The 27,045-nt window shown below is 38.7% G+C and overlaps 1 protein-coding gene across 2 annotated transcripts in view; it reads right to left on the bottom strand.

The window, feature by feature from the left end:
* FAM167A (family with sequence similarity 167 member A) overlaps window positions 1-24,874 on the bottom strand; it is a 59,165-nt gene extending 34,291 nt beyond the window's left edge. The window contains exon 1 of one of the 2 annotated variants that reach the window (XM_056813425.1): window positions 24,349-24,874. The gene's annotated coding sequence lies outside the window, so the exon portion shown is untranslated. The remainder of the gene's footprint in view (window positions 1-24,348) is intronic. The other variant, XM_007476246.2, reaches the window with a different exon arrangement.
* Between the last annotated feature and the right edge of the window lie 2,171 nt (window positions 24,875-27,045).

The following is a 27,045-nucleotide window of genomic DNA, read 5'->3' as shown; positions in this document are numbered from 1 at the left end:
TCTTTCTTTCTCCTGCCCATTTGGTGATTTTATTCACCTTGGGCACCCACCAAAGGACTTGAGAGCATTGACATTGGAAGAGCAGAACTGGATTAAATTAGATTCCCAGTTGTACCACATATCTGCCAATACCCTGGGCAACTCACTTAATTTCCCTGAGATTGGTTCCTCATTGGTAAAATGAACATAATAACATCTGCCCCACCTATCTAATCTGTTGTCACATCTTGTCAGCATTGTACTTTAAATATGTCCCCTTCTTTTCACTCACAGCAGCCTTTCATTACCTCTGGCTTGGATTACTGTTATAATCTTTTTAATTTTAGACTCTCACCTTCTGTCTTGGAATAAGTACTGTGTATTACTTCTATGGCAGAAAAGTGGTAAGTAGTAGCAGTGGGGGTTAAATGACTTTCCCAGGGTCACACAGCTAGGAAGTGACTGAGGGCAGCTCTGAATCCAAGACCTCTATCTCTGGCCTTGACTCTCAATCCAATGAGCTACCTAGTTGGCTCCTGTAATAACCTTTTCAATGGTTTTCTTGCTTCTGGTCTTTCCCCATATCTATTTAGCTGCCTAAAGGATTTTCCTATAGCTCAGATCTAATCTTATTCAATAAACTATAGTAACTCCCATTTATTACCTCCAGGACCAACTGTACAATGCCTTGTTTGACACTGAAAGGCTTTCACAATCTCACCCTCCTCTCTTTCTAGTTCTCTTATACATCATTCCCCTTCATATACCTTCTGATCCAATACTGGTCTGTTCACTGCTCATCACAGTCTTTTTTTTAACCCTTACCTTCTTCTGCCTTAGAATCAAAACTGTTTATTGGTTCTAAGGCAGAAGAGCAGTAAAGGTTAGGCAAAAGGGGTGAAGTAACTTACCCAGGGTCACACTGCTAGGAAGTATCCAAGGCCAGATTTGAACCCAGAATGACCTTGGCTTTCTATCCAATTAGCCACTCAGTTGCCCTTCTCCATATGACTCTGCAGTGACTCTTCTCCATACCTGAAATACTCTCCCTCCTCAGATGTGCCTCTTAACTTCCTTGGCTATGGAATGGAACAATAAACTCCATCTATTTCTCCCCAACTGCAATCAGCATAGGGGTGTCCTCAGGGATAAAGAATATTATTCTGGAATCACAAGGAAACAATATATCTCAGGCCAAGAGAAAATAGCAAGCCAAGCTAGGTCTAGAGAACTCAAGTATTCGAACATCTTTAATGTAGCCTAGTACTGAGTAGTCCTGAACATTTTGGTAAGGTGCTTCTAATTATCTTCCCTTGATTATCTGATTTCTGAATTTGTATATTCATGTTTCCCTTGTACATAAGTATTAGAAATATGGGGTACACAAAGATGAGATAAGAAAGTAGAGAGGTAAAAGGTAGTAAGTACATCTTATACCAGGGCTTCAAATTATGGTGGCAGCAGAAGTTGGGGGACAAATAATCAGGATCTGGTCTGGCCAGTCTCCAGCCAAGAATACCACAGGAACATTTAGACATTAGAGAAGGTTCACAACCTCAAATTGGTTAGTGTGAATTAATTTGTGTTCATATTCCCTCGTGACAGCAAGCTGAGATCAGATCCCTGAGAGGGCAGGAATTTTGGTGGGAAGAGGCACTGATCCATTGTTTTTCTCCAGAGTGGAAAAGACTAGATGGGTTAAGGGCAATTCATATTTTTTGGACACAGTCAAGACAGGAATTTGTTTTGTATGACTTTTTTGTTATAAGAGTTTTGTTTTTGTTTTGCAATGGGGAGGTAAGAGGTAAAGAAAATAGATTTCTAATTGAAAAAATTATATTAAAATAAAGCAGGAAAGATTGTGTGTTAAGAGAAAGATAATCAACCACTTAGAGGATCAATGAAACTCTGAGAGGAGTATTGGGATAATAAAACAAAAAAAAAAACACAAAAACATAGACTCCTTGAGTTGGAAAGGTTTTCAAGGTCTTTAACTCAACCTCCATCCTAGGATAAGAATCAGATAGCTTTTGGACAGGTGCTTATGCAGTCTAAGTGTGGGGATATGGGATTATAGATCTAGAGATGGAAGGGACCTTGGAGATTATCTTTTCTAATATCTTGATGTTATGAGGAAAACTGAGGTAAAACATTTTCATTCCCCCTCTCCCTTTTTTAAAAGATGAGAAAATTGAAGCCCAAGGAGCAAAAGTTTCCCCCAAGTGACATAGTTAATGAATAGAAAAGGTGGGATGGGTCACTAAGCCTTCTAATTCCTAGTATTACCCTTTCAACACCAATCTGCCCTATTTTTGCTCAGTGGATAGACTTGGAATCAAGGAGACCCAAGTTCAAGTCCAGCCTTAGATACTTACTATGTGATTCTGGAGAATTCATTTGACATTTGTTTACTTCATATTTTTCATAAAGAACACATAAGGAAACTGAAGCCCAGAGAAGCAAAGTAATTTGCCTAAGGTAACTCAGTCAGTTGCAAACATTTAATGAATGGAAGAGGTGAGACTGGTCACTACAGTCTTCTAATTTCCACTCTACTACCCTTTGTTCAGAGAGAGACTTGGAATTAGGAAGATCTGAGTTCAAATCTGATCTCAGATAATTGCTAGCTATTTGACCTAGGGAAAATCACCTGACCTCTGTCTTTGCCTCCAGTTTCTCATCTGTAAGATGGAAATAATAATAGAGCCTTTCTCTAAAGGTTTCTGTGAGGACAAAATGGATAATATTTGTAAAGCACCATATAAATGATAGCAATTATTATTATAATGGATTCATAGAATCATAGAATGAGAGGTTTTAGAAGGCTTCTAGTCCAACTCATTTTATATATGAAGAAATTGAGTCCCAGAGAGATTAAGTTACCTGCTCAAGAGATTAAGTTACTTGCTAGAGGTCACACAGAGCAATCAGGACTCCAAATCCAGTGCTCTCCTTGCTATTTCATGCAGAAATGCTAAATCCTCTATTTCCATAAATGCATCTCTGATGTGAATTCTAGAATTTTAGATCCACAGATCAATGATTTATCTATTTGGGATGAAGAAGAAACATGCAAGAAGGAAGAAAAGGAAATAATGAAAATAAGTTCAGAATGTGTCAGAATGAACACAGAAGTTTAAGGAACTCCTAGAAGAAAGGCCCTACACAAAGTAGAAGAGAACAGTTTTACATCTACATAATGTTTGTCTTAGCATCTTAGATCAGTACCATGATTCTTGCTATCCTTCTATTTCTCCACTTATTAAAGCAACACAGCCATTTCCCTCTTCCCCCATTCTTCAAACCTGAGCTGGAATACATGAGATCATGTCTGCAAAGAACTGGGACATTCTAAATCTGCTATACCCATGGGGGATTTCTGGAGCCACTGGCAATTCCTAGGAAACAGGGGCAGAAGTATGAGATATCATCCTCCCTCTCTCTCATAGACATATGTCTGAGTCATAGAAAATTATGATGCTAAAGACATTGCAGCCACTACTGTCCATGAAATTCTATAATAAGAGTTTTGAGAAGGCAAGAAGGGCTGGTCTGGAGAGCAGATAAAGTTGTTAGAATTCTCATGTGATAGACTATAAGAGTCTCAAAAAAAGATCTCAAAACATTTTTCCTAGTTCCTAGACCATAACATCCTGGAATTGAGAAAGGACCTGAGGAGATCTAATTCAACCTCTTTTTGATGGACACTTTAAATAGCTAACAAAACATTTTTCTAAGCATTTCATAAATGCTTATTTAATTGAATTTATTCTTCTCCATAATATTCACTCAGATAACTGCCTATCTTTTGATTGAACAGTTCTGAAAATGAAGAGTTGACTGCCCTGAGAAGCAAGAAAGGGCTGGAGTTTAAGAGGGTATCCCAACCTCCCAGAAAACAGAGCCTACCTATAATTAGTTAGGAAAAATAAGCAAACAACAAAAAAGCACCTAACTATAAAGAAAGTTTATGGAGATAAAGAACAAGGTACAGACACAGAAGGGGACAGTGAAAGCAAAGTAAACATATGCAAAGTCCAAAAGAAAAATGTGAATTGGACACAGATTCTGGAACAGCTCAAAAAAAAAGACTTAAAAACCCATTAAGAGAGGCAGAGGAAAAGTGGGGAAGAGAAATGAAAGCAATGCAAGAAGAAATGAAAAAGGAGAACTAAAAGCTGACAGAGGAAAATGAGTCCTTAAAATTAGAATTGAGTAACTAGAAACTAATGATTTCATGAGAAATAAAGAATCAATAAAGCAGAATCAAAGAAATGAAAAAAACAGAGGAAAACATGAAATATCTCATTTTAAAAACAACTGACTTGAAAAATAGATCCAGGAGAGACAATTTGAGAATTATTGGACTACCTGAAAGCCATGATCAAGAAAAAACCTTGGACATCATAACACAAGAAATTATCAAAGAAAACTGCCCAGATATCCTCAAACAAGAAAATAAAACTGAAATTGAAAGAATTCCCAGATTACTTACAGAAAGAAATCCTCAAATGATAACTTCCAGGAATATAGTATTTAAATTCAAGTCACCAAGTCGAGGAGAAAATACTGCAAAGAGCTAGAAAGGAACTAGAAAGGAAAGCTGCAATATCATGGAGCTATAATCAAGATCACACAGGACCTATTGGCTTCTACAATAAAGGATTGGAAGGCATGGACTATGATATTCAGGAAGGTGAAAGATCTGGGTTTGCAACCCAGAGTCATCTATCCAGCAAAGCTGAGTATATTCTTCTAGGGGGGAATAAGGATATTCAATAAGATAGAAGATTTCTAAACATTCCTGAGGAATAAGCCAGACCTAAACAAAAAAATTTGAAGTCCAAACATTAGACACAAGAGAAGCCTAAAAAAAGTAAATAAGAAAGAGAAGATTTGGACTCATTAAGGTCAAAATGTTTACGTCTACATGGAAAGAGGATATCTATAATTCTCAAGAATTACTTTTAGTAGTAGAGAAGATAGAAGGAATATATTTAGAGAGTGGGGAAGTAAGATGATTATGATGATATGATGTATATGATGATAAGATGTGTATGTAAATGTGATGATATGAAACAATATGAAACAAAAAACTCGAGTGAAAGATAATTGCACTGAGAATAAAGGGAAGGAAGAGATAGAATGGGGTAAATTATATAACATAAAGAAATAATGGCAAGCCATTTTAGAAAGGGGAGGATAAGGGTAGTAACAGGCAATGATTAAACTTTACTCTCATCATAACTGGCTCAGAGAGGGAAAAATAAATATACTTATTGGGGTATAGAATTCTATCTTACCCTAAAAAGAAGTAGAAGGGGAATAAGACAAGGCAATGAGGAGGTAATTGGAGGGAGTGGGATGTGGGGGTGTATGACAAAAAGCAAAACATTGATGAGGAGGAACAGAGTGAAAGGGAATAGAACAGGATCTAAAGGGGAAAATAAGATGGTGGGCAATACACAATTAGTAAGCATAACACTGAATGTGAATGGGACAAATTCACCCAAAAACCAGAAGTGGATAGTAGAGTGGATTAAAAATCAGAATCCTACTATATATATGTTGTTTACAAGAAACACATCTGAGGCAGGGTCATACACACAAATTAAAGGTAAAAGGTTGGAGCAGAATTTATTATGCATCATCTAAAGTAGAAAAAGCAGGGGTAGCAATCATGATACCAGAAAAAAGCTAAAGTCAAAATTGATCTGATTAAAAGAGATAAGGAAGGAAATTATATTTTGCTAAAAGGTACTATAAACAATGAAATAATATCATTACTAAACATTTATGCACATAGCATCTAGGCTTTTAAGGGAGAAACTAAAGGAGATTAAGGAAGAAATAGATAGAAAGACCATACTAGTTGAGGACCTCAACCTTCCCCTTTCAGAACTAGATAAATTGAACCAAAATAAAAAAGAAATATAATATGGCTTGGTCTGCATTCAGATTCCATCAGTTATTTCTCTCAAGGTAGATGGAATTTTTATTTCTTCTTAAATTTTTTTTTTTAAAAAAACCCTTACTGTCTGTCTTGGAACCAATACTGCGTATTGGTTCCAAGGCAGAAGAGTGGTAAGGGCTAGGCAATGGGGGTCAAGTGACTTGCCTAGAGTCACACAGCTGGAAAGTGTCTGAGGCCAGATTTGAACCTTGGACCTCCCATCTCTAGGCCTGGCTTTCAATCCACTGAGCTACCCAGCTGCCCCCTAGATGGAATTTTTCATCATGAGTACTTGAGAATTTTCTTGGATCACTGTATTGCTATGAATAGCTAAGCCATTCAAAAATGTTCATCATATAAATTGTTACTGTATACAATGTTTTTCTGGTTCTGTTCACATAACTTTGAATCAGTTCATGTAAGTCTTTCCAGGTTTTTCTTAAATTATTCATCCCATCATTTCTTATAGCACAATAGTATTCCATTACAATTATGTATCAAAACTTGTGCAGTAGTACCCCAATTTGGTGGATATCCCTTCTGTTTACAATTCCTTGCTACCACAGAAAGAGAGGCTACAGTGTAAAATAAAAATAATCAAGAAAAAAAAGAGTTCACTGCTCCCATGAAGTGTTCACTGCCTCCATTAGGCAATGTAGCACCATGTTCCTGAAACTCACAATCAAAGAAACTTTGGAAAACCTTCCCAAGATACTTTGGAGGACTTCGCTGAATAGAGAATTCTTGGGGCAAGAGTATATTTAGGTATTCAGAAGAATCTAGTATATCCGGAGGTTCTACTAGCCTTGAGAAAGGGACTGCTATCCAATTTTGGGACCAGAGGAATCAAGATGAAAGATGAAAAGTACCCATATTGGAGAATGAGAGAAGGCCAGCACATGATAAGAGTGTTCTGGAGCTAAGATTAAGCCACATAGGCAGATGTAACTGTTGATCAGAGTGAAGTCCAGTCAAAAATTTCTTTTGTCCTCATTTGGGAAATATTCATATGAAATTAAAATTTCAATCCCTTTCTTTTAAAGAATATTCCTCAGAAGCTACTGAAGGTGTAGGTAAGAAGGGATAAAGATCAAATTCTAGTTTTGAATCCTACTGTTGTCTTCTATAGCTAGAAGATGTATTTATCTCCTTTTTTAAATGTTTCTTAACCCTACTAATAAATTATGTGGCCATTAACATTAATTTTTATTCTAAACCTACAAATTTATAATTTTTGATTGAGAGATTTCCTTCCTTTTACTCAAATGATCTGTGTTAATGAGAGAATTTCTGCATTTTGGATAGTTTACAAGGAGTATTCTTCCAGGTTATAAACATTAGGTTCAAATAAACATTTGAACCTGAATTTACAAGACTTAATAAGGAAGAGGTGAGTTGGTAGCAGAAATTGGTGGGAGATTGTGTGGTTGTACCTACGTGTACCAGAAAGGCACTGCATCATATAACCATAATCCCTAGAGAGCCACAGTAGTACATTTCATTTTTGTTCATTAGGAATTTCCTGCTTATTTTGAGCAAAAAAAAAAATCAAAACACCAAAAAACAAACTGCCTTCTTGTAACTTCTATCCATTGGTCCAAGTTCTTGGCAAATAAAATACTGGGCCCTGAAATTCCATAATTAGGCATTCATTCCTTGGGGCTTTGAAGACATTTTGCTCTTCAAAAGTTCCAGCAGTACTATTAGGAGTAAATAACATCTCAAACCTAGTCTCAACTAGGGATAGAGAGAAGAGGGAACAATGAATGAGGTAGTAGAGGTTCCAGGTTAGCTCTGGTTTCACAACTTCCAGAAGTCACACCTGGTCTCTCCTTGGTACTTAAAAAAACAATACCTTCTGTTCTGGATTCCACCTCTCCCACTGTATTCTATGGCACCTGTAATATAGGCTCTGGTTGGAAATTTTGTGAGATAAGGGGAGTAGGTTGGGGAAGAAGTAAAAAAGGTTTAGACAAAGCCATATGATTCAGAGCCTTAGTAAAAATCTCATGTTACTCACCTACATACCCACCTACCTGCCTACCCATGTGCCAACATAACTACCTATGTACCCACATACCTCCTTCTCTTTTTCCTTCCTTCCCTCCCTCCCTCTCTCCCTTTGTTCATTCATTCGTTCCTTCATTCATTCTTTTCTTCCTTCCTCTCTTTTTTCCTTTCAAGATCTCTTTCTACCGCTGGATGAGAGAATAGGCAGCTAGGCTGCCCTGAACTCAGCTGAACAGCAAAAGTGAGAACCTAGGATATTTGGGGTCTTGGTCACATTTTCATTTTATTATTAAAACCTTAATATTTATCTTCAATTGAGGATATAGAGTTGGGATTCCTAAATGAATCTGAGATCTCTACTTTCCAAATCAGACTGAGAAACAGATTAACTCTGAAAGGGGCTCAGGATACTGATGAGAGAAACCCTAGGAGAATCTTGAAGTAGCTGTCTCAGGCTTCCTGGCACTGCCTGGATGAGTCTACTGGGAACCAGCAGTGAAGAGCTATGGGTGTGTTATATTTTTTTTCTAAATTCTTGACTGAGGTTGCCATGGTAATTAGAGCAGTAGGGGACACATGCTGCTCTAGCCTTGAGCTGCTATTCTTCCCTGCCTTATCTTCCTGGGAGCTCCTGTTTAGTGACAGTGAAGGGGGTCTCTGAGCTGAGAAAAAAAAAAGGTGCTTACTGGGCCCCAATGACATTACTTACTCCCAGGATTTCTGGCCTTTGCTGACACTCCATTCAAAATGCTTTTTTCAACAATAGCAGCTGAGATCCCTTTTCAAAGAATCATTCTCTAGCCCTTGATGAAAGAATGCTATCCCCATTCCAGCAAAGGCAGGCATGCGATATATCTAGAATAATGGGATCATTGGTTTAGGGCTCGAAGGGGCCTTGGAAACTAACTAGTCCCAACCTTCTCTGCCCTGCTCCCTGCCATTTTGCAGATGAGAAAACAGATCTAGAGAAGTGAAAGAACTTGCCTGAAGTCTCAAAGGAAGCAAAGGCAGATTTTGAATCCAGATCCTTTGATTCCAAACCCAATACTCTTTCCACTGTATCATGTCGAAATGCTGAGTTTCCCATATCCAAATTCCCTTCCTGGGTCTAGTATGAGTTCTGGGAAGAAGAGTTCTGCCAATGCATGATGTTATTTGCGTATGGCCTCTTTGTTTAAAGAGGAACAATGTTTTGTTCTCCTATGTGAACTATGTACTCCATTCAAGATGATTTCTTCTTCATTTCCTGTAGTCACCAGGGGCATTCTATTTTCTGGGCTATTGCTCATTCTATGTCTTTAACACAGTGCATGGGAGATAGGAATTTGGAACAGAAAGAGTCCTGGGCTTGGAACAATGGTGTGTGGGTAAATGTTTAACAACCCGCTCTCTCTGGAAGAGGAATTTATCTTTCTAATAGCCAGAACTACTGTATGGGAGGCATAAAGTTTTTGACTTGAGACATAAGTTCTAGCCTTGACTTTGCCACTTATGAGATGTTCAACTTTGGGAAAGGCTTTCTGAGTCTCTGTTTTGAGGGCATCAGACCAGATAATCTTCAAAGACCCTCCCAACTCTGACATGCTGTGAGTCAACTTGAAGCCACTCTTTCCAAGGTTAGCAGTGATCCCCTGACTGCCGAGTCCACTGACCTCTTCTCATTTCTTACACTTCTTGGTCTTTGTAGCATTTGACACTATGGACAGGTCTCTCTTTCCTGGGTTTTCTTGATATGACACTGTACTCTCCTGATTTTTCCCTCCCTATCTGACCTCTCATTCTGTTTCTTCCTCTGGATCATTAATCCACATCTCACAACCTCTCTCAGGCCAAGTGAAACATTTATTAATCACCTACCATATGGCAAATGCTTGTTGGCTGCACGACAAGCACCATGCTAAGCACTCAGGATACAAAGGCAGTCCCTGCCCTCAAGGAGCTCACTGTCTAATGGAGAAGATAATATGCAAACAACTATGTTGAAATAGAATATGTTGTTATTGTTGTTTAGTCTTGTCCAACTCTGTGACTCATTTGGGGTTTTCTTGGCAAAGATACTGGAATATTTTCTTCTCCAGCTCATTTTATAGATGGAGAAACTGAGGCAGAGTTAAGTGACTTGCCTAAGGTCACACAACTTGTAAATGTCTACAACCAGATTTGAACTTAGGAAAAAGAGTTTTCCTGAATTGAGGCGCAGTGTTTTATATATTGTACCACCTCGCTTTCCAAACTGGATATATGAAAAGAATACATGCAAGATAAATTGGAATTAATATTATAGTACTGTCCTAGATACTCTACTTTTTTTTTTCTCTACATGCTCTCTCAGTGATTTCATCTGCTCCTAAGAATTCGAGTATCATCTCTAGTTCGATGACTCCAGATCTATATATTCAGATCTCATCTTTCTCCTGAGCTCTAATCTTGTATCACCAGCTGTCTGTTGGATGACACTTGGATGCCCACAAGCCATCTCAAACTCAATGTGCCTAAGAAAGAACTTGTGATCTTCCTCCAAGAAATTAATCAATCTACAAACATTAGCATGAGCCAGGCACTGTGCTAGACTCTGGGAACACAAAAACCAAAAAGAAAAAAAACAAAAACAAAACCTCTCCTTAACTTCCCTATTTCTATTGAGGGCACCATGATTTTAGTCATCAAAGTTGCTAACCTTTTCTTTTTTCTTTTTGTCTTAGAATCAATATCAAATTTGCTAACTTTTTCTTTTTTTCTTTTTCTTTTTTGTCTTAGAATCAATATCAAATATCAGTTCTAAGGCAGAAGTTCAATAAAGGCTAGGCAACTGAGGTTAAGTGACTTGCCCAGGGTCACATAGCTAGGAAGTGTCTAAGGCCATGTTTGTATCCAGGATCTCCTGTCTCTAGCCCAGGCTCTTTATATACAGAGTCACCTAGCTCCTCTTCTAGGAGTCCTCTTCAACTCTTTCTCTCTCACTTCTTATATTTAATCAGTTGCCAAGTTCTGTCAATTCTATAGCATATTTGGCATTTGTTCTCTTTTCTCTACTGGACTGGCAAAGGTCTTGATAACCTCTTGTACTTTTGTTTTCCATTGTGCCAAGCTCAAAGGCTGATAGATCTCTAGGTTCAAGCCTGCTTCTTAACTCCCTCTATTTTTAGAGGAAACACTCCTGCTTCCTTAAAACATTTCTTGCTAATCCTTCTAACATTTCATGTATGTGAAACATAATGTTATTGTTGAGTAGTTTCAGTCATGTCCAACTCTTTGTGATCCCATTTGGGGTTTTCTTGGCAAAGATACTGGAGTGGTTTACCATTTCCTTCTCCAGCTCATTTTACAGATGAGGAAATAGAGGCAAAGAAGTTACTGGCCTAGGGTCACACAGCTAGTAAGTGTTTGAGTTCAAATTTGAACTCAGGAAAATGACTCTTCCTGATTCCAAGCCTGACACTCTAAGCACTAACTGCTTAACTTCTAACTGGCCAGAAGGGTAACAGTGTAATAGAAAGAGCTCTGAGGAGGCATTATAGTACATTATTAAAGAACCTAGAAAATGACCTCTTCTACTATTGCCTATTAGGCCTTGAGAGAATCACTTTCCCTTCTGCACCTTAATCTCTGCACTTGTAACATGACCAGGTTGGACCAGTCAGCCTCTGATGTCCTTTCAGCCCTAAACTTATGGCCCTATGACCTGAATTCTAATTCTTGCTCTACTGCTTATAACTATAGGGCCTTAGACAAGCCATTTCCCCTCTATGGGCCCCCCATTTTCACACCACTAAAATAAGGCATTTGGACTAAATGGATTCCAAGTCTCCTTCAAATGCTTACATTCTATGACTCTAAAATGGAATGAGAAGGTAGGAGAAGGCTAGCTAGAAGAGCTGTTATCTTTTTACAGATGATAAAGCAGAGAGAGAATGACTCACAAAAGGCCTTTCAGGGAAAGGAGTCCAAACTTCCAGAAGAATTGTGGTGCCTCAATTCATAACTCTTTCTCCATTGCCTCACCTGGAAAATGGGGGTAATCATTGATTTCCTTTCCTGGAGCCTGTGAGGGAAGAACTGTTTTGTTTTTTTTTAAAGATTTGTTAAGCCCTTTGCAAATACAAAATGCTCTGTAAATGTTGAATAATTGATGGGATACTGTTTCCAGCTGCTTGGAAGCAGACTCACAAAGCTCTGGCTTTATCAAGAATATTTATAGCAATCAGGCTGTGTACAGTTAGCCCTTTTCTAGTCTTTTTCCAGTTAAAAGAAATGGGAAAGAAATGTATTGAGAAAGAACTGTGGTTCCTCTTGGGGAGGGTGGGTGGTGTTGGAGAATGGTAGAGAAAGTCATTGTTCAGTGGGGGCAATAGATCTCATTAACTGACTTGACAAAGGGAAAGGGGTGAGTTGAGGGCAGCAATGGGGAAACTAGGAAGCTTCCTGGGAAACAGAAAAACTATGTCTCTTCTCTAGCTGCCAGTCCCTGGGAGCGGCTGCCTTTCCTGGCCAGCATGGCAGGGGGGAGGGATGGTCATCAATAACCTGAGAAGTAGTCCCTGGCATAGTGCCAATTTTCCAAGAGAGATGTTTATTAAAGAAAACATCAATTAGCCATGGGAAAAAGTCTGAAGTCATACTCAATTGTAAAAGTTAGGAGTCAGGATACTTTATCAAATTTTCTAGTGGGAACACGGACAGGAATTAGAGTCCTTCTACCTAGCTACATGTGGTGGAGAACTTCAGGAAAAATGTGAGCCTAAGCTATGCCTTGAAGGATGGAATCACAACTGTATTGTTTTGTCAAAAGCCACTATAATACTTAACTGAACAAAGAAATGAGGGGTTTATATTCAGTTATTTGTGGTTCTAGAGCACTTTCATATAACATAGAATGACAAAACTAGAAGGAACCTTAAGGATCATTTCACTCTCTAGCAATCTTACCAGCCGCCATGCCACCCAGATCAAAAATCCAACCCTGGTGGGCTTAACTCTTTTATGCCTGGAACTCTGATCCTGGGGAATGACTCCTTATCAGACAGTTGCCTTAGTTGCCTGTTATATTGAACTTTTCCATTTCACTTCCTAGCCATCTCATATTTCACCTTTGTCACTCCTTGTCCACCTAGGCTCTTTTCATTTCTGGATCTCTAATCAAATTGGCTTGGTCATTGCAACTAGCAAGGTCCTGTCAATCCAATCCCCAAAGACTTAATTGACCATTCTATTACTTTCCAAATCCACTATCCTAAATGTTGTCTCCTTCTATTAGAATATAAGTTTCTTGAGGTCAAGGAATGTTAGGCAGTAGACAAGTATTTATTAAGCATCCACGATGTGCCAGACAGTGTGCTAAGAATATGAGATACAAAGAAAAACCAAAAAAAACCAAAACAGTCCCTGCTCTCAAGGAGCTCACAATCTAATTAGGGAGAAAACATGCAAAAAGCAATGTACAAACAAGGTGTATACAGGATAGATTGAAAATAATTTCAGAAGGATGGCACAAAGATTAAAGAGAACTAGAAAAGGATTCTTGCAGAAGGTGGACCTTAAGTTATAGTATGTTATAGAAAATAAGATATAAGAAGCCTGGAAAGGTTGGAAGAGGCCAAATTATGAAAGACTTTAAAAGCTAAGCAGAGAATTTTATATTTGATTTTGAGGTAATAGGAAGGGCAGCTAGGTGATACAGTGGATAGAGTGCCAGGACTGTAGTCAGGAAGACTCATCTTCCCGAGTTCAAATTTGTCTTCAGATGCTTATCAGATATATAACCTGAGGCAAGTCACTTCATTATGTTCGCCTCAGTTTTCTCATTTGTAAATGAGCTGGAGAGGAAATGACAAACCTTTGTCTTTGCCAAAAAAAACCCAGGAGTTGAACATGCCTGAAATGACTAAACAACAATAGGAATTCACTAACATGATAGAAAAGGAAAATTATAAATGTTGGAGGGGATGTGGGAAAATTGAGACACTAATGCACCATTGCTAACTGATCCAACCATTCTGGAGTGAAATTTGGAACCATGCCCCAAAGGCTTTAAAACTGTCATACCCTTTGATCTAGCAATACTAGGTTTGTATCTGAAAGAGATAAAAAATAGGGAAAAGGACTTGTTTGTACAAAAATATTTTTTAATTTTTTAAATTAAATTAATTTAGAATATTTTTCCATGGTCACATGATTCATGTTCTTTCCCTCTCCTTCCTCTTCCCCCCTTATTATTCATATTTGCAATAGTGTGATCATTTAAAGTCAATATCTGCAATCATAATCTCATCGAACTATGTGATCAAGCAGTTGTTTTTATTCTGTGTTTCTACTCTCACAGTTCTTTCTCTGGATGTGGATAGCAGAATTGTCCTGGATTGCTGCATTTCTGCTAGTAGAGAAGTCCATTACATTCGAATATGCCACAGTGTATCAGTCTCTGTGTATAATGTTCTCCTGGTTCTGCTCCTTTCACTCTGCATCAATTTCTAGAGATCATTCCAATTCACATGGGATTCCTTCAGTTCATTACTCCTTTTAGCACAATAGTATCCCATCACCAACAGATACAATTTGTTTAGCCATTCCCCAACTGATGGACACTCCCTCATTTTCCAATTTTTTTGCCACCACAAAGAGCGTATCTATAAATATTTTCTATAAAAATATTTATAGCAGCTTTTTTTTATGGTGGCAAAAAAACCTGGAAACTCAAGACATGTCCATCAATAGGGGAATGGCTGAACAAGTTGTGGTATGTGATTGTAATGGATTACTATTGTGCCATAAGAAATGATATAAAAAATGATTTCTGAAGAACCTGGAAAGACCTACATGAACTGATGCAAAGTGAAGTGAGCAGAACCAGGAGAAAATTATACACAATACCAGCAATATTTTGTGATGAACATTTGTGAATGACATAACTATTCTTAACAATTCAGTGATCTAAGACAGTCCCTGGATACTCATGAGGAAGAAGGCCATCTGCCTCCAGAGAAAGAACTGACAAAGTCTGAATATAGACCAAAACATATTATATTTCTACTTCTTTTGTTCAAATTCTCTTCCACAAAATGACTAATATGGAAAAATGTTTTATATCATTGTACATGTAAAATCTATATAAAACTCCTTCCTGTCTCAGAGAGAGGAGAAGGGATAGAGAAGAGAGTTTAACTCAAAAAAATTTTTAAAGGTTAAAATAAAAACAACAACAACCCTATACTTTATTAAATAGGAGGTGAGCAGAGAAATAAGCATTTATTTAGCACCTACTATGTGCCAGGCACTCTTTACAAATATTTCATTTGATCTTCACAACAATCCTTCAAGGTTGATGATATTATTATCTTTATTTTACAATTGAGGAAACTGAGGCAGAGGTTAAGTGGTGTGCCCAGCATCCCAAGGCTAGTTAATATTTGAAGCAGTATTTGAGATCAAGTCTTCTAATGCCAGACCTGGTACTCTATCCATAGCACTGCTAGATACTTCTCGAATATGGTCAGATCTGCTCTTTAAGAAGAATAATTTGATACCTGAATGGAGGATGGACTAGAACGCAGAAAGACTTGAGGAAGAGAGACTAACCAGGAGAGCTATTGCAGTAGTCCAGGCTTGAGATAATGAGAGCCTGTGTCAAGGTGGTGGCTATGTCAGAGGACCATATATAAGAGTTGCTATAAAGGTAGAATTGACAAAAGTTGACAGCAGATTAGATATAAGGGGAGAGAGAGAGTGATCGAAGGTGATACCTTTGTTGTGAGCCTTGATGACTGGGAGAATGATGGTGGCCTTGATATTGTAATAGGAAAGTTCAAAAGAGGGGGAGGGGTCAGAGAGGTCAGAGAGAAAGGCAATATGTTCAGTCCTGGACATGTTGAGGTGAAGAGATCTACAGCCATCCACTTTGAGATGTCCAACAGATAAGTGAAGATGTGAGACTGGAGTTCAGAGGAGAGTTTAGTACTAGACAAAGAGTATTTAAGAATCAATAGCTGAGAGATAATGATTGAATCCAGGGTTGCTAACAAGATTCCCAAGAGAAACTATATAAACTGTCTGTGATTTTGTATTTGTATACCTACATTTAGCATAGTGCTTGGCACATAAATAATGTTTTTTTGTTCATTCCTTTCTCTAGTCCAATTCCTTCATTTTATAGATCAGGAAACTGTAGCCCTGTGAGGTTAAGATGATTCATCTAAGTTCACATAACTAGTTAGTGGCAGGGCAAAGCCTTAAACTCAAGTCTCTAGATTCCAAATCCAATTGTCTTCCAACTGTCCCACATGGCTTCATTTGATCCTCCTTATGATCCTGGAAGATAGGTAGTACGAGTGTTATTGCTTTCATTTCACAGCTAAGGAAACTAAGGTGTGAAAAGGCTTGCCCAAAATAACACTGCTACTGTCAGAGCCAGGAACCAAGGTCTTCTGACTCCAAATCCAGGGCTGAGTAGAATGTAACAGTTAATTCTAAAATGTCACCTCTTCTTAACTCTACAAATAGAATTATAACTCACACTTTGTTCTATTTCCAAAGGCAATAAGTTCATAGCTCTTGCCCCAGTGTTTTATAGTTCTCCCTTTCCCTCCATTCCCTGTGGAAGCTGCCCTATTTTTATAATGGCTTGTGTTTCGGCACAGAGATGCACAGGCTGTCCTCAAACACACATAATCTTTTTCACATCATTGGACTTGGCACTGACTAGGAATACAAAGAATTAAAAAAAAAAAAGACAAAAATCTCCATCCACATAGGAATTTGTTCATTTCTTTGCCTTTCTGTTAACAAAATCCAAGTTTACAAAGCCTCAATGTCCCCTAAGAAATATATTACCATGTCCTATCCTATGGCATTGTGAAATCCCTTTCCCCCCCAGATATTTTCCAACTTCAAAGGTTTCATTAAAAGACCTTTAAAATAAACAAATTGTTGTAAATGAAAAGAAGGAAATATTATTGTGCAATAAAAAATGACAAATCTGAAGAGTTAAGAGAAGCATGAAAAACTTTATATTAACTGATACAAAGGCAAAAAGAGAAGAAAAAGAAACAGCAAAACAATGTTACAAAACAACCAAAACAGCGAAACAGGAATAATAAAATAAAGTGAATAATTATAATGACCAATCCTATCCCCAGAGAAGAGTTAAGATAATCTGCCATGCTTTCTTCCTTAAAGATTTGAGAAACTATAGATGAGGAAAATGGCATATATAGTTATATCAGTGGGTTGATTTTTATGAATTTGGTTCTCTCTTTTTGAAAAAAAATCTTTGTTATAAGAGATGACTCTCTGAAAAGTAAAGGGGAGAGGAATATGTTAGTAAATGAAGTTAATGAGAAAACAAAAGGCATCAATAAAAACTTAAGCAATTGAAGTAAATAATATATAATAGTCCTTGAATTTTTTCCTGAATTATGACAGGGCTGCTTGGCCCATGGGTTAACCTACTTGTAAAACATGTTGGTTTAGATATAGCACTAAAGCTTCTGAGTTGGGTTTTCTCAGTAATTGCCCAGCAAAGTACAGTAAATATTGATGCAACTTGCAGTTCGAATTTTGATTGGAGAGATGAAACTGAGGTAGGCCAGTTGACTTGGCACCAAAATTGAGTTGGAAGGTGAAGGTGAAGGGAAGAGGAGAGCTGAGCTGTAGAGTCTGGTTAAGACTTTGTCTTGGCTTGAAGACAGTCCTCCCTATCCTTTTCTCTTTCACCCCAATCCATCACTTCATTTAATATAACAAAACCATATCAGTTTCAGAGATTGTCTATTTTCTAATTCAATCCTATCTTTGCTGCCCTGAGCATCAGTCAAGGTCACCAGCTTTTCTAAACAGCACAGGGAATTGCTAAGCAATATTCTCATTATGTTAGAAAACCTGATGGTTCTATGAAAAATCAATGACTGCCGTTTCTGCTTTCCATTCAGAACTAGCAGTAGAGTCAAGGGGAGAGATCAGATTCCTAAAGACCCAACCCTGGTTGAAGGGTTGGCATGAAAATAGATGGTTGTTTTGAGCCACAGGCATTAGGAGCACTCTAATTTTTATCTTTGCTTAATATCACAATTCTTGCTATAACTCTTGGTTTGAGTTAATAGTCTAATGTAACCCACTAAGTGCCTCATTCTTTGATCAGTGCTTTTACAGGTCAAGAAAAGCACTGGTTTATTATATTTGTGGAGTTGTTCTATCAGGTAGGATACTGGGATTGACATTGATGAGCTGGAGAGCATCCAGAGGGAATTGATGGTCCGGAGTCTCAAGTCCATGGCATATGTCCAACAAATGAAGAACTTGAAATGTGTAGCTGGGAGTAGAGAAGATTTGAGTGGGATATGATAGATTTTTCTCTATTACTTTAAGGTTGAAGAGGGACTATAGGTATATACTTTGGCCTCAAGGGACAGAAGTAGCAATAGTGAGTAGAAATTGTAGAGAGGAAGATTTCAGATTAGTTTAAAGAAATACCACCTAAAAACTAAAACTAAGTACAAGTGAAAATGGCTGCCTTAGGGGATAGTAAATTCTCTTTATTAGAGTGGTCCTTTAAATAAGGGCTAGATTTGCTAAGAGTATAGAAATAATTTATATGTCCAGAATTTCTGCCCATCACATTTGAACTCTTAATCCTTTTCCTTCCTCTTCATCGTACACAACCATTTTTTCAGTTCTGGAACCATAATCAAAACTCAAACCTGCCTTTGCTACTAATCAGGTTATGTTAATCTTCTCTCCTATGGCTTTACTTAACATCCCTATAACATTTTTTTTAACAATAACCACCTTAGCTCCTATCTTCCAATTTTTCTTGTTTCCCCTATTAGAATAAGTTCTTCAAGGGAAGTGATTGTTTTTGATTTTTTATATTTTGATCCTGGGAAGCTAGGTGATGCGGTGGATGATGGAGGGCTGGTATTGAAATCAGAAAAACTCATCTTCCTGAATTCAAATCTGGCCTCAGACACTTACTAGTGTGTGACCCTGACCAAGTTACTTTACCTGTTTGCCTCAGTTTCTCATCTGTAAAATAAGCTGGAGAAGGAAATGGTAAAGTACTCCAGTATCTTTGGCAAGAAAATCCCAAATGGCATCACAGAATTGAACACAACAATTTGTATTCAAGTGCTTAGCACTGTGTTTGGCACATAATAAGTACTTAATAAATGTTCTTTCATAACCATTTCCTTTGGACTTATCCATCATGGCTCCAGGAAACTCACTATCTTGAAAGACTATATCAGTGATGGGACCCACACCTTCTGTTCTTGGGAACCTTCTGAAAGGAAGGTAGAGACCTCTTCCCAGAATTTTATTTAGAAAGCTATCCAGGTCAACTCAACTTTTTGGGGTTTTGCCATCATGCTCCCAAGTCGTCTTTTGGGGGTTGTTTTCTCCCATTAGATTGTAAGCTTCTTGAGGGCAGGGACTTTCTTGCATTTGTGTTTCCAGAGATTAGCACAGTCTCTGGTACATAGTAAATCCTTAATAAGCATTTAATGGCTGATTGATTCTTTTCAAATGATTGAAGGTCAGGTGAAGGTGGGGTCAAGATAATCTTTCTGAAGTCCCTGTTAGTTCTGAGGTAAAATGATTCTCATAATTTAAATTTATTCAAGACTTTTCTGTTAACAAAATGTCTTATATGTGATGTCAAGTTTCATATGAAATCAAAAGAGCGGTAGGATTTAATCATTCTTATAACACAAGAAGTTCATGCTTAGGGATTCGTTTAAAAAAAAAATCTTGCCTTCTGTCTTGGAATTGATACTAAATAGTCAATGGGAAATAAGTGACTTGCCCAGGGCCACATAGCTAGGGAGTATCTGAGGCTAGATTTGAACCCAGGCCTGGCTTTCTATCCATACAGCCACCTAGCTGCTTCTTAGGGATCAAGTGTCGAGCTATCTCAAAAAGAAGAAAGTTCCAAAAGAATGGTGTGTGTGTGTGTGTGTGAATCATTGACAGATTTGTGTGTGTGTGTGTGTGTGTGTGTGTGTGTGTGTGTGTGTGTGTGTGTGGCTGTAACCAAGAAGACAACACATTTCTACAGGCCTATTTTCTTATCTCTAAAATCTTTATGAAACTGTCCTCATCCACATAGGTATGGAAAGTATCCTTGAAGAAAATAAAAACAGGCAAGTAACTGCCCATGATTGTCTATAGCAGAATACATCTTCACACAAATGATTGAGGGTGGCAGAGGATACAATAGCTTGCTTTGTTTATTGTTTCTTGTTTATTTTTGAAAAGCTATGGGCTCAGCAGAACAAAATGCAGCCTTGTGGGCTCTGCCCTAACAAGGTATGGCTTATGTATATGCTATTCCTTGTATTCCTTGATATATGGAACCACAGAGATACAGTTGTTTACCAATTACCTGATTGGCAATTGGGGCAAATAGGATTGGCAAAGGTGTGCATCTTCCTAACAAAAGGGGAATGTCCTTTTTCAGGAATTGGGGTGTGTGTGTGTGTGTGTGTGTGTGTGTGTGTGTGTGTGTGTGAGAGAGAGAGAGAGAGAGAGAGAGAGAGAGAGAGAGAGAGACTGTGAGATAAACTCTGGTAATCTGGCAAAGCCTATGGACCCTTTCTCAGAAGAGTGTTCTTAAATGAATAAAGTAAAATGCACAGGTTTTCAAAGAAACATAATTATATTGAAAAACAATTATCTAAATATGGTATTTTTAAAAATTAAGTTTCATGATCTTCAGTTGAGAACCTCCACACAGAGAGGTCTTCCAAATATTCTTGTTTGTGGATGACACTTCATTCTTTGTATTAAATCCCAGATTATTGTAGAACTGCCTCACTGAGATTCTTGGCTGGTCTAAAGACAACATCAACTCGACACAACACAAGAAGAACCAAGGACATGAAAATGCCTATTTGTCCAGATTGTGACATGCAGCTGCTGGGCAGCCTACTTAATCATTCCATCATTATGGACGTCTTGGACAAGAACTTTAGACAGACAAAAAGCTGGACTAAGAGTTCTAAAGGAGAAAGAAGGCAGGATGGATGGCATTTAGAAAATTGTGAAGAATCATGATTGAGTAAAGATGTGTGGCAAAGACCCACACTGACTTTGAGTGGCCACTTTTACTGTTTATAGGAGGCAAAAAGTCCTTTTGAAACTTAAGTGTTTTCATTTGTATTTCAATTGACAGAGATGACAGTCTTGCCATGGAACATCAATTTCCTTGGTGGGTTCTACTCTGTACCAGAGACTAAGAGTTTAAAAACAGGGAGAAACAATCCTAAGAAGTCATAGTAGAGAGTCATTCAGGGGAAAGAAAGGTCGATGCATGGAACTGGAGTCCTGCTTGTTAGGAAATGGCAGGTTTCAGAGCTAAGACTGGGGAGGCAGAACAGAAAGGGAGGCTTTTCTGGTCCTGGGATCAAGGGTTTCAAAGGAGCCAAAGATTTCAGCTGAGTCAAAAGTTGGGAGAAATGGAAATTGTTACCAACCAGCAGAGCAAAGCTCTCTGTAAAAAGCAGGCCCAATGAACTTACCCAGGCAAGACCACGATCTTTAAAGAATTAAAATTACATATGATCCAGAGGGCAATGTAGAGACTTATGAGGGCCTAAGTAAGCTCTGGCACATAACTGTGATATACATGCAAAAAGTTCCAATAAAATTTATTATAGCAATGAAATGTATGATCTGAAAAAGAGGTGGGCTAGTTACTAGCAAAGGCGAGTTTAGTCAGCATTGTTGCTATACCTTAGAATGCACCTACAAGCTGAAACCATCCTTCTTTCCTTTTGCAATTGTCCCAGCCCACCCCAATTCCTAACACTGCTTCCTCATCCCCTTCCCTTAACACAAACATACAAGGTTCAGTAAAGTAGTTGTTGCTTTAGAAGAAAAAAGTGACTTACCAAAGAAAATAGAATTGGTGGGTAGAGTCAAAGTAAGTTTTCATTAGAATATATAGGAAATAGGGGGCACCTAGGTGGCTCAGTGGACTGACAGTCAGTTCTAGAGACAGGAGATGCTGTTCAAAAATGGCCCCAGACATTTTCTAGCTGTGTGACCCCTATTTTTGGCCCTTAACTCTCTTCTGCCTTGAAACCTTTACCATCTCATCTAAGATGGAAGGTAAGGTAAGTTTTTAAAGAATATATAGGAAATATATTGGTGGCACAGTGGACAGAGGGGCTAGGCCTGAGATCAGAAAGATTTGAGTTCAAATCCAGCCTCAGATACTTGGTATCTGTGTAACCCTGGGCAAATTGCTTAGCCTTTATTTGTCTCAGTTCCTCATCTATAAAATGAGTTGGAAAAAGAAATGGCAAACTACTATATTTGCCAAGAAAACCCCAGCTGGGGTCCCAAAAAGTCAGATATGATTGAAAAAAAGACTGAACAACAGCAACAAATATAGGAGATACCTACACAGTCAGTCAAGCGTATTGCTTGCTGACTCAGTACAATTAGACTATGTGACCAGTCCTATAAAGACTCCTGCCCTCCTGGTAACTAGGTCATGATAGATAACTGTTTTTAATCATGATGACACTCTTTAGGAGGAAGTCAGGCTGCTAAAAATCTCATTGTGGACATTCAACACAATTGCTTGTAGATTAAAATGGCAAATGTAACTGGGGAATGGGGTGAGAAAGGAGCAAGAATATTGATATATATATGGAATTTGTGGGCCTTAGGCAGTATTTGGTGATGAGTGCATAGGACAGAAGACTAAACTGAGGGAATGATTAATCTGCCTTTCAAGTTGGTTGGATTCAGTCATGTTATTTTTTTCTAAAGTACTTAAAAGTTCATAAGAAGAAAGATCCCAGGTTCAGCCAAGAGATGACTCTTATCACTCTAAAAGATCCCAAAGAGGGAGGGTGGAAAATATAAAGAAGTTAGCCTCTGAGTGCTGAGTGAGGAGAAAGTTAAGTCACAGGACCAGTGACAAGAAACTCAGTCAGGATTTCTCTCTGAGAATAACTCTAAGCAGCTTTGTCAAGGTTTTTTGTTAAAAACAACAACAACAAAAAAAAAAAAACACCCTAAACCAGAAGCAGAAACCATGGATCCTAATCCCCTAACTTCTCCAATGTGGGATGCTTTCAAACTAGAAATGACCACATCTGCCTTTATTTCCCAGGAGTTTGTTCAGTCTTCTCCATATTTTTGGCTTATGGCTGAGGAGTTGGTAGGGACTGGCTTCAACAGATTAAAGGGAAAACTGTCCCTCTAAGCCAGCTCATCTCTGCTTCCTTCAGACATCAGAATCTGGAATAAGTCCTTGCTGACAGGGCACTTTCCAAGGCAATCATTGGGAGAGGGGGGGAGGTGTCATATTTACCCAGAAACTCACTGGAAGTTTATGGAGAAACTTGGTTTGAGAGACCCTGCTTGAGGTCTGGAATAAAAAAAAAGGGGGGGGGGGATCTGTTTACCACCAACTCAGAGCAAAGCTGCCTTGCACAATCATTTAACAACCAAAAAGGTTTATTATGTTCCAGGCACTTTGCTAATCAGCCCAAATGATACCCAAAGCCACAAACCCAGGTCTAAGTACCATTTAGAACAAAAGCAGCCAAAAAAGAAGCAAAGCAATTTTTTTGGCTTAAAAAAAAAAAGCCAAATGTAAGGAGACACCAGTGCCTATGATTTATGGAAAGAGAAATCTTAGAGTTCTGCAGGGTGGGAGTTTCTCACTTTGCTTAGTCTTTAAAGCAACTGAAGGTATGAAAACTTTGATTACTGTCCTTGTAACTTACTCTTAGGGATTTCTGCTGAACAGCTCCCTCTCATCTCATCAGCTCTTGTTTGGGGGCAATTACTAACAGAAACTGGGAACTTTTATTTCACTGTGCCTGGGGTACATATGGGTTAGGTATCCTGCCATGACATCTGGGAATAGAGCTAGGGAAATAATTCATGGCATTCTGATACTTAAGCTGTCCATCCCTAAACAGCCCACCACCCAGCCTTTCTGTCCTCAGGGATTCCCCTCGTATGCTAAATGACGTCAGCCAAAGGGTAAGCCATCAGCCCCCAGTTCCACTCTCCTATGGAGTTGTGGGTCTCCGTGTGTATGTGTGTGCTGTGTTGGTCTAATTACATATAGGTCTGTGAGAGAGATGTGGAAGATACTTTGGGATAGGGGTTGCTATTGTTCTTTCTCTTCCTCTTTCCCCTACCTCCCCTCCAACTCAGTTGCAATAACTGATGCTTGAGAAGCTGAGAAAACCAAGCCATGCACCAAAACAACAAAAACCCCTAAACGAAAAATCCAATAGGTCTCAGACTCTCCTCTTCCATTCCTGCCAAAGCCAAATCAGTTTCCCACCAGAATATTTGCCATAGCTTTTGTTCAGTCGCCCGATAAACCTGTTCCCAGACTCTTCCAAATGGAACCTGTCAGAAGAGAATGTTCGGATGGGGAAACTCACCTGGAGGAGGGATCAAAGTCCTTCAAATGCCTGTGGCAGCAGAAGTCTCAGTCCTGCTTCATGGTCTTCTGAACGCATCCACGCATCAGAGTGCCCTGGGGCACACACGCGCGCGCGCGCGCGCACATTCACACAGATATACACACAGACACAGACACACATACACACACAGAGATGGGGCCGTCCCGTTTAATATTCCAGAGGCATATTTCTCTCTCTTCCCCTTCATACACTCAACTTGTTATTTGTGGTTGCGGCTTTACTTCCTTCCTTGCCTCTCGGTTACTGTCTCAGTGGCTGCCTCTCCCTCTTTCTCCCTCCCTTTTTCTCCCATGCTCCTGTGAATTCGCGGTGCTATTCTTTTTTTTTTTAAGGGACTTTTTTTTTGGTTGCGTCAGGTCAGTTGCCTGGCGACGGCAGAGCTATTCTACCACAAATCTTTTCAGTTCAGATTTTCTCTCTGCCTCTCATTCATACATACCACTAAGCCCAGAAGCCTACCTCCCACCCTGTAATCACTCTGAAGAGCCTGAGGAAGACCAAATGAGCTGGGTCCTAGAAACCTTCTCATTTGGTGCACTCAAAAGGGACTTGAACTGCACCATGAACTTCAACATGAGACACTTATTTGCAGAACTCGGAATCAAATAATCCCATAGACAAACACATGCATGCATACCTATGTGCATATACATATGTGTGGAATACATGCATATGTTTATAGGTATGTCTGCATGTATTTTTCTCCTGAGTCATGAACAAAACCAGGGAGATTTTTAAGGCATGACTTAAAATCATTACTATATCACGTTATTATAAGAATGTTATTACTATTTAATATTTTAGATATTTTCATTGTTATAGATATTATAAATAATGTTCTTAAAATAAACTAAAATTCCCATTTTCTATATGTTGAAAGAGACTTTGTAAGTAATAGATGCTATTTGGGCACTGATCACATACTCAGCACTGGGCCAGGTATTTGGGTTGTATGGAGTATAAGACCCTAGAAATTTATAGCCCAGTCAGAGTCATGTGACTTTCCCAGAAGTACCTGATTAAAAAGGGACTTTGTGCTAAGGGGTGCAGACAATAACTGTTACAGGAGCTCTGAGGAATTATTCATGAAATGCCAGAGCTTAGAATATTAGACATGAAATGTCAGACCTGGAATGGACTTTCCTATATAAAAATGGCATGGCTGGGAAAGAACTTCAGAAAGAAAACATCAAAACTGAAAGACAGCTAAGAATACAGAAGGGCAGAACTACAAAAGACTTAGACCATAAAACATTAGAGTTGGAAGGTTCCGAGAAATCCAGTAGTCCAATCTACTACTTAAAAATAAAAATTCTTACTTCCTGTCTTAGTAACAACTCTAAGGCTGAAGAGAAAGGTCTAGCAAATAGGGTGAAGTGATTTGTCCAGGGTCACACAGCTGGGAAACAGCTGAAGCCAGTTTTGAACCTAGGTCCTCCTGACTCTGAATTCATTGCTCTATCCATGGGTCACCTAGCTGCCCCTTCTACTTTTTACAAGAGAAAATTAAGGCTCACTGAGAGGCAGTGATTTGCCCAGGTCACACAGTTAATACGTTGGAGTCTGAGTCTCCATCTCTTGAATCAAATCCAGATCAGTGCTCTTCCCAGAAATAGATTGGATGCCAGCAGCAAATCTAGACCTGAGTCATGTGAACCACAGCATCACAGAATATAAGCTACTTGAGTCTCTTTCTTCTTCATCATCACCACCACCAGGTACTTAAAAGGTGAGAGTATACATGAAGCAGTAGTCAAGTACTTCATATTTACTGATCATTATGACTCTGACATTGCCAGGGCAGACTTTGCATTATCAGATGTTGCCCTGGACTTACTTCTTGTGCTTAATTAGCAGAGGAGAGGGGAGAAAGAGGGCACATTCAATATCAGCTAGCATTTCTCTATTTCTGCTCATTGACTGTTTTAGTTGCCAATCAGTAAGCATCAATGCAGCCAGGAAAATAGAACAGCCAAACTGATGGTCAATTTGTAGCCTTGGTGGTAAGAGGCAAAAGGAGTGATCTCCTTCCCCACCATTTCTCAGCCCCTCCTTCTGAGGCCCCAGAAACCAACCCTCTCCATCCTGCTACCTGGGCACTATAGTCTATTCTCCAAATCTTTCTCTTCCCACTTTCTTCTTCTCCTAATACCCTATAATTGACAATCTACTAATCTGAGAAATCATCTTATGCTAAGCTGACATGCTATTGGAAGGAAAAACATTAGACTTGGCATTAAGAAAGACCTGGGTTTGAATACCACTTCTGCTACTTACTAGCTATGCATGATCATGAGTGAGCCACTGGGATTGTCTGAGCCCATTTCCTTATTTAAAGAACAAGGATAACCAAGGTCATGCCAACCCCCAAAACTTAAATAATGAAAAAGTACTTTGGAAGCCCTAAAGCCTATGGAAATGAGTTATTATCATGCTCATATATTAACAGCTGCTAATTACTCCCTAAGGTATCCTAATGGGAACTTTCTTGAGACACAAAATGCAAATTTTTTTGACTGTGTGATAGGTTGGAAGGGGATGCCTTTTGATGCCTCAAATCACATGATAAAAGTATCTACCCATTTTTCTAGGCTTTGGGCTATCTGGTTTGTAGAGGTAGGATAGAAAAAGAAGGACAGAGTGAGATCAATAGTA

This window comes from Monodelphis domestica, chromosome 1 (genome assembly GCF_027887165.1).
Source record: "Monodelphis domestica isolate mMonDom1 chromosome 1, mMonDom1.pri, whole genome shotgun sequence".
NCBI classification, from domain to species: Eukaryota; Metazoa; Chordata; class Mammalia; order Didelphimorphia; family Didelphidae; genus Monodelphis; species Monodelphis domestica.
The sequence above is the reverse complement of the archived record's forward strand: the minus strand, read 5'-3'. Positions and strand labels throughout refer to the sequence as shown.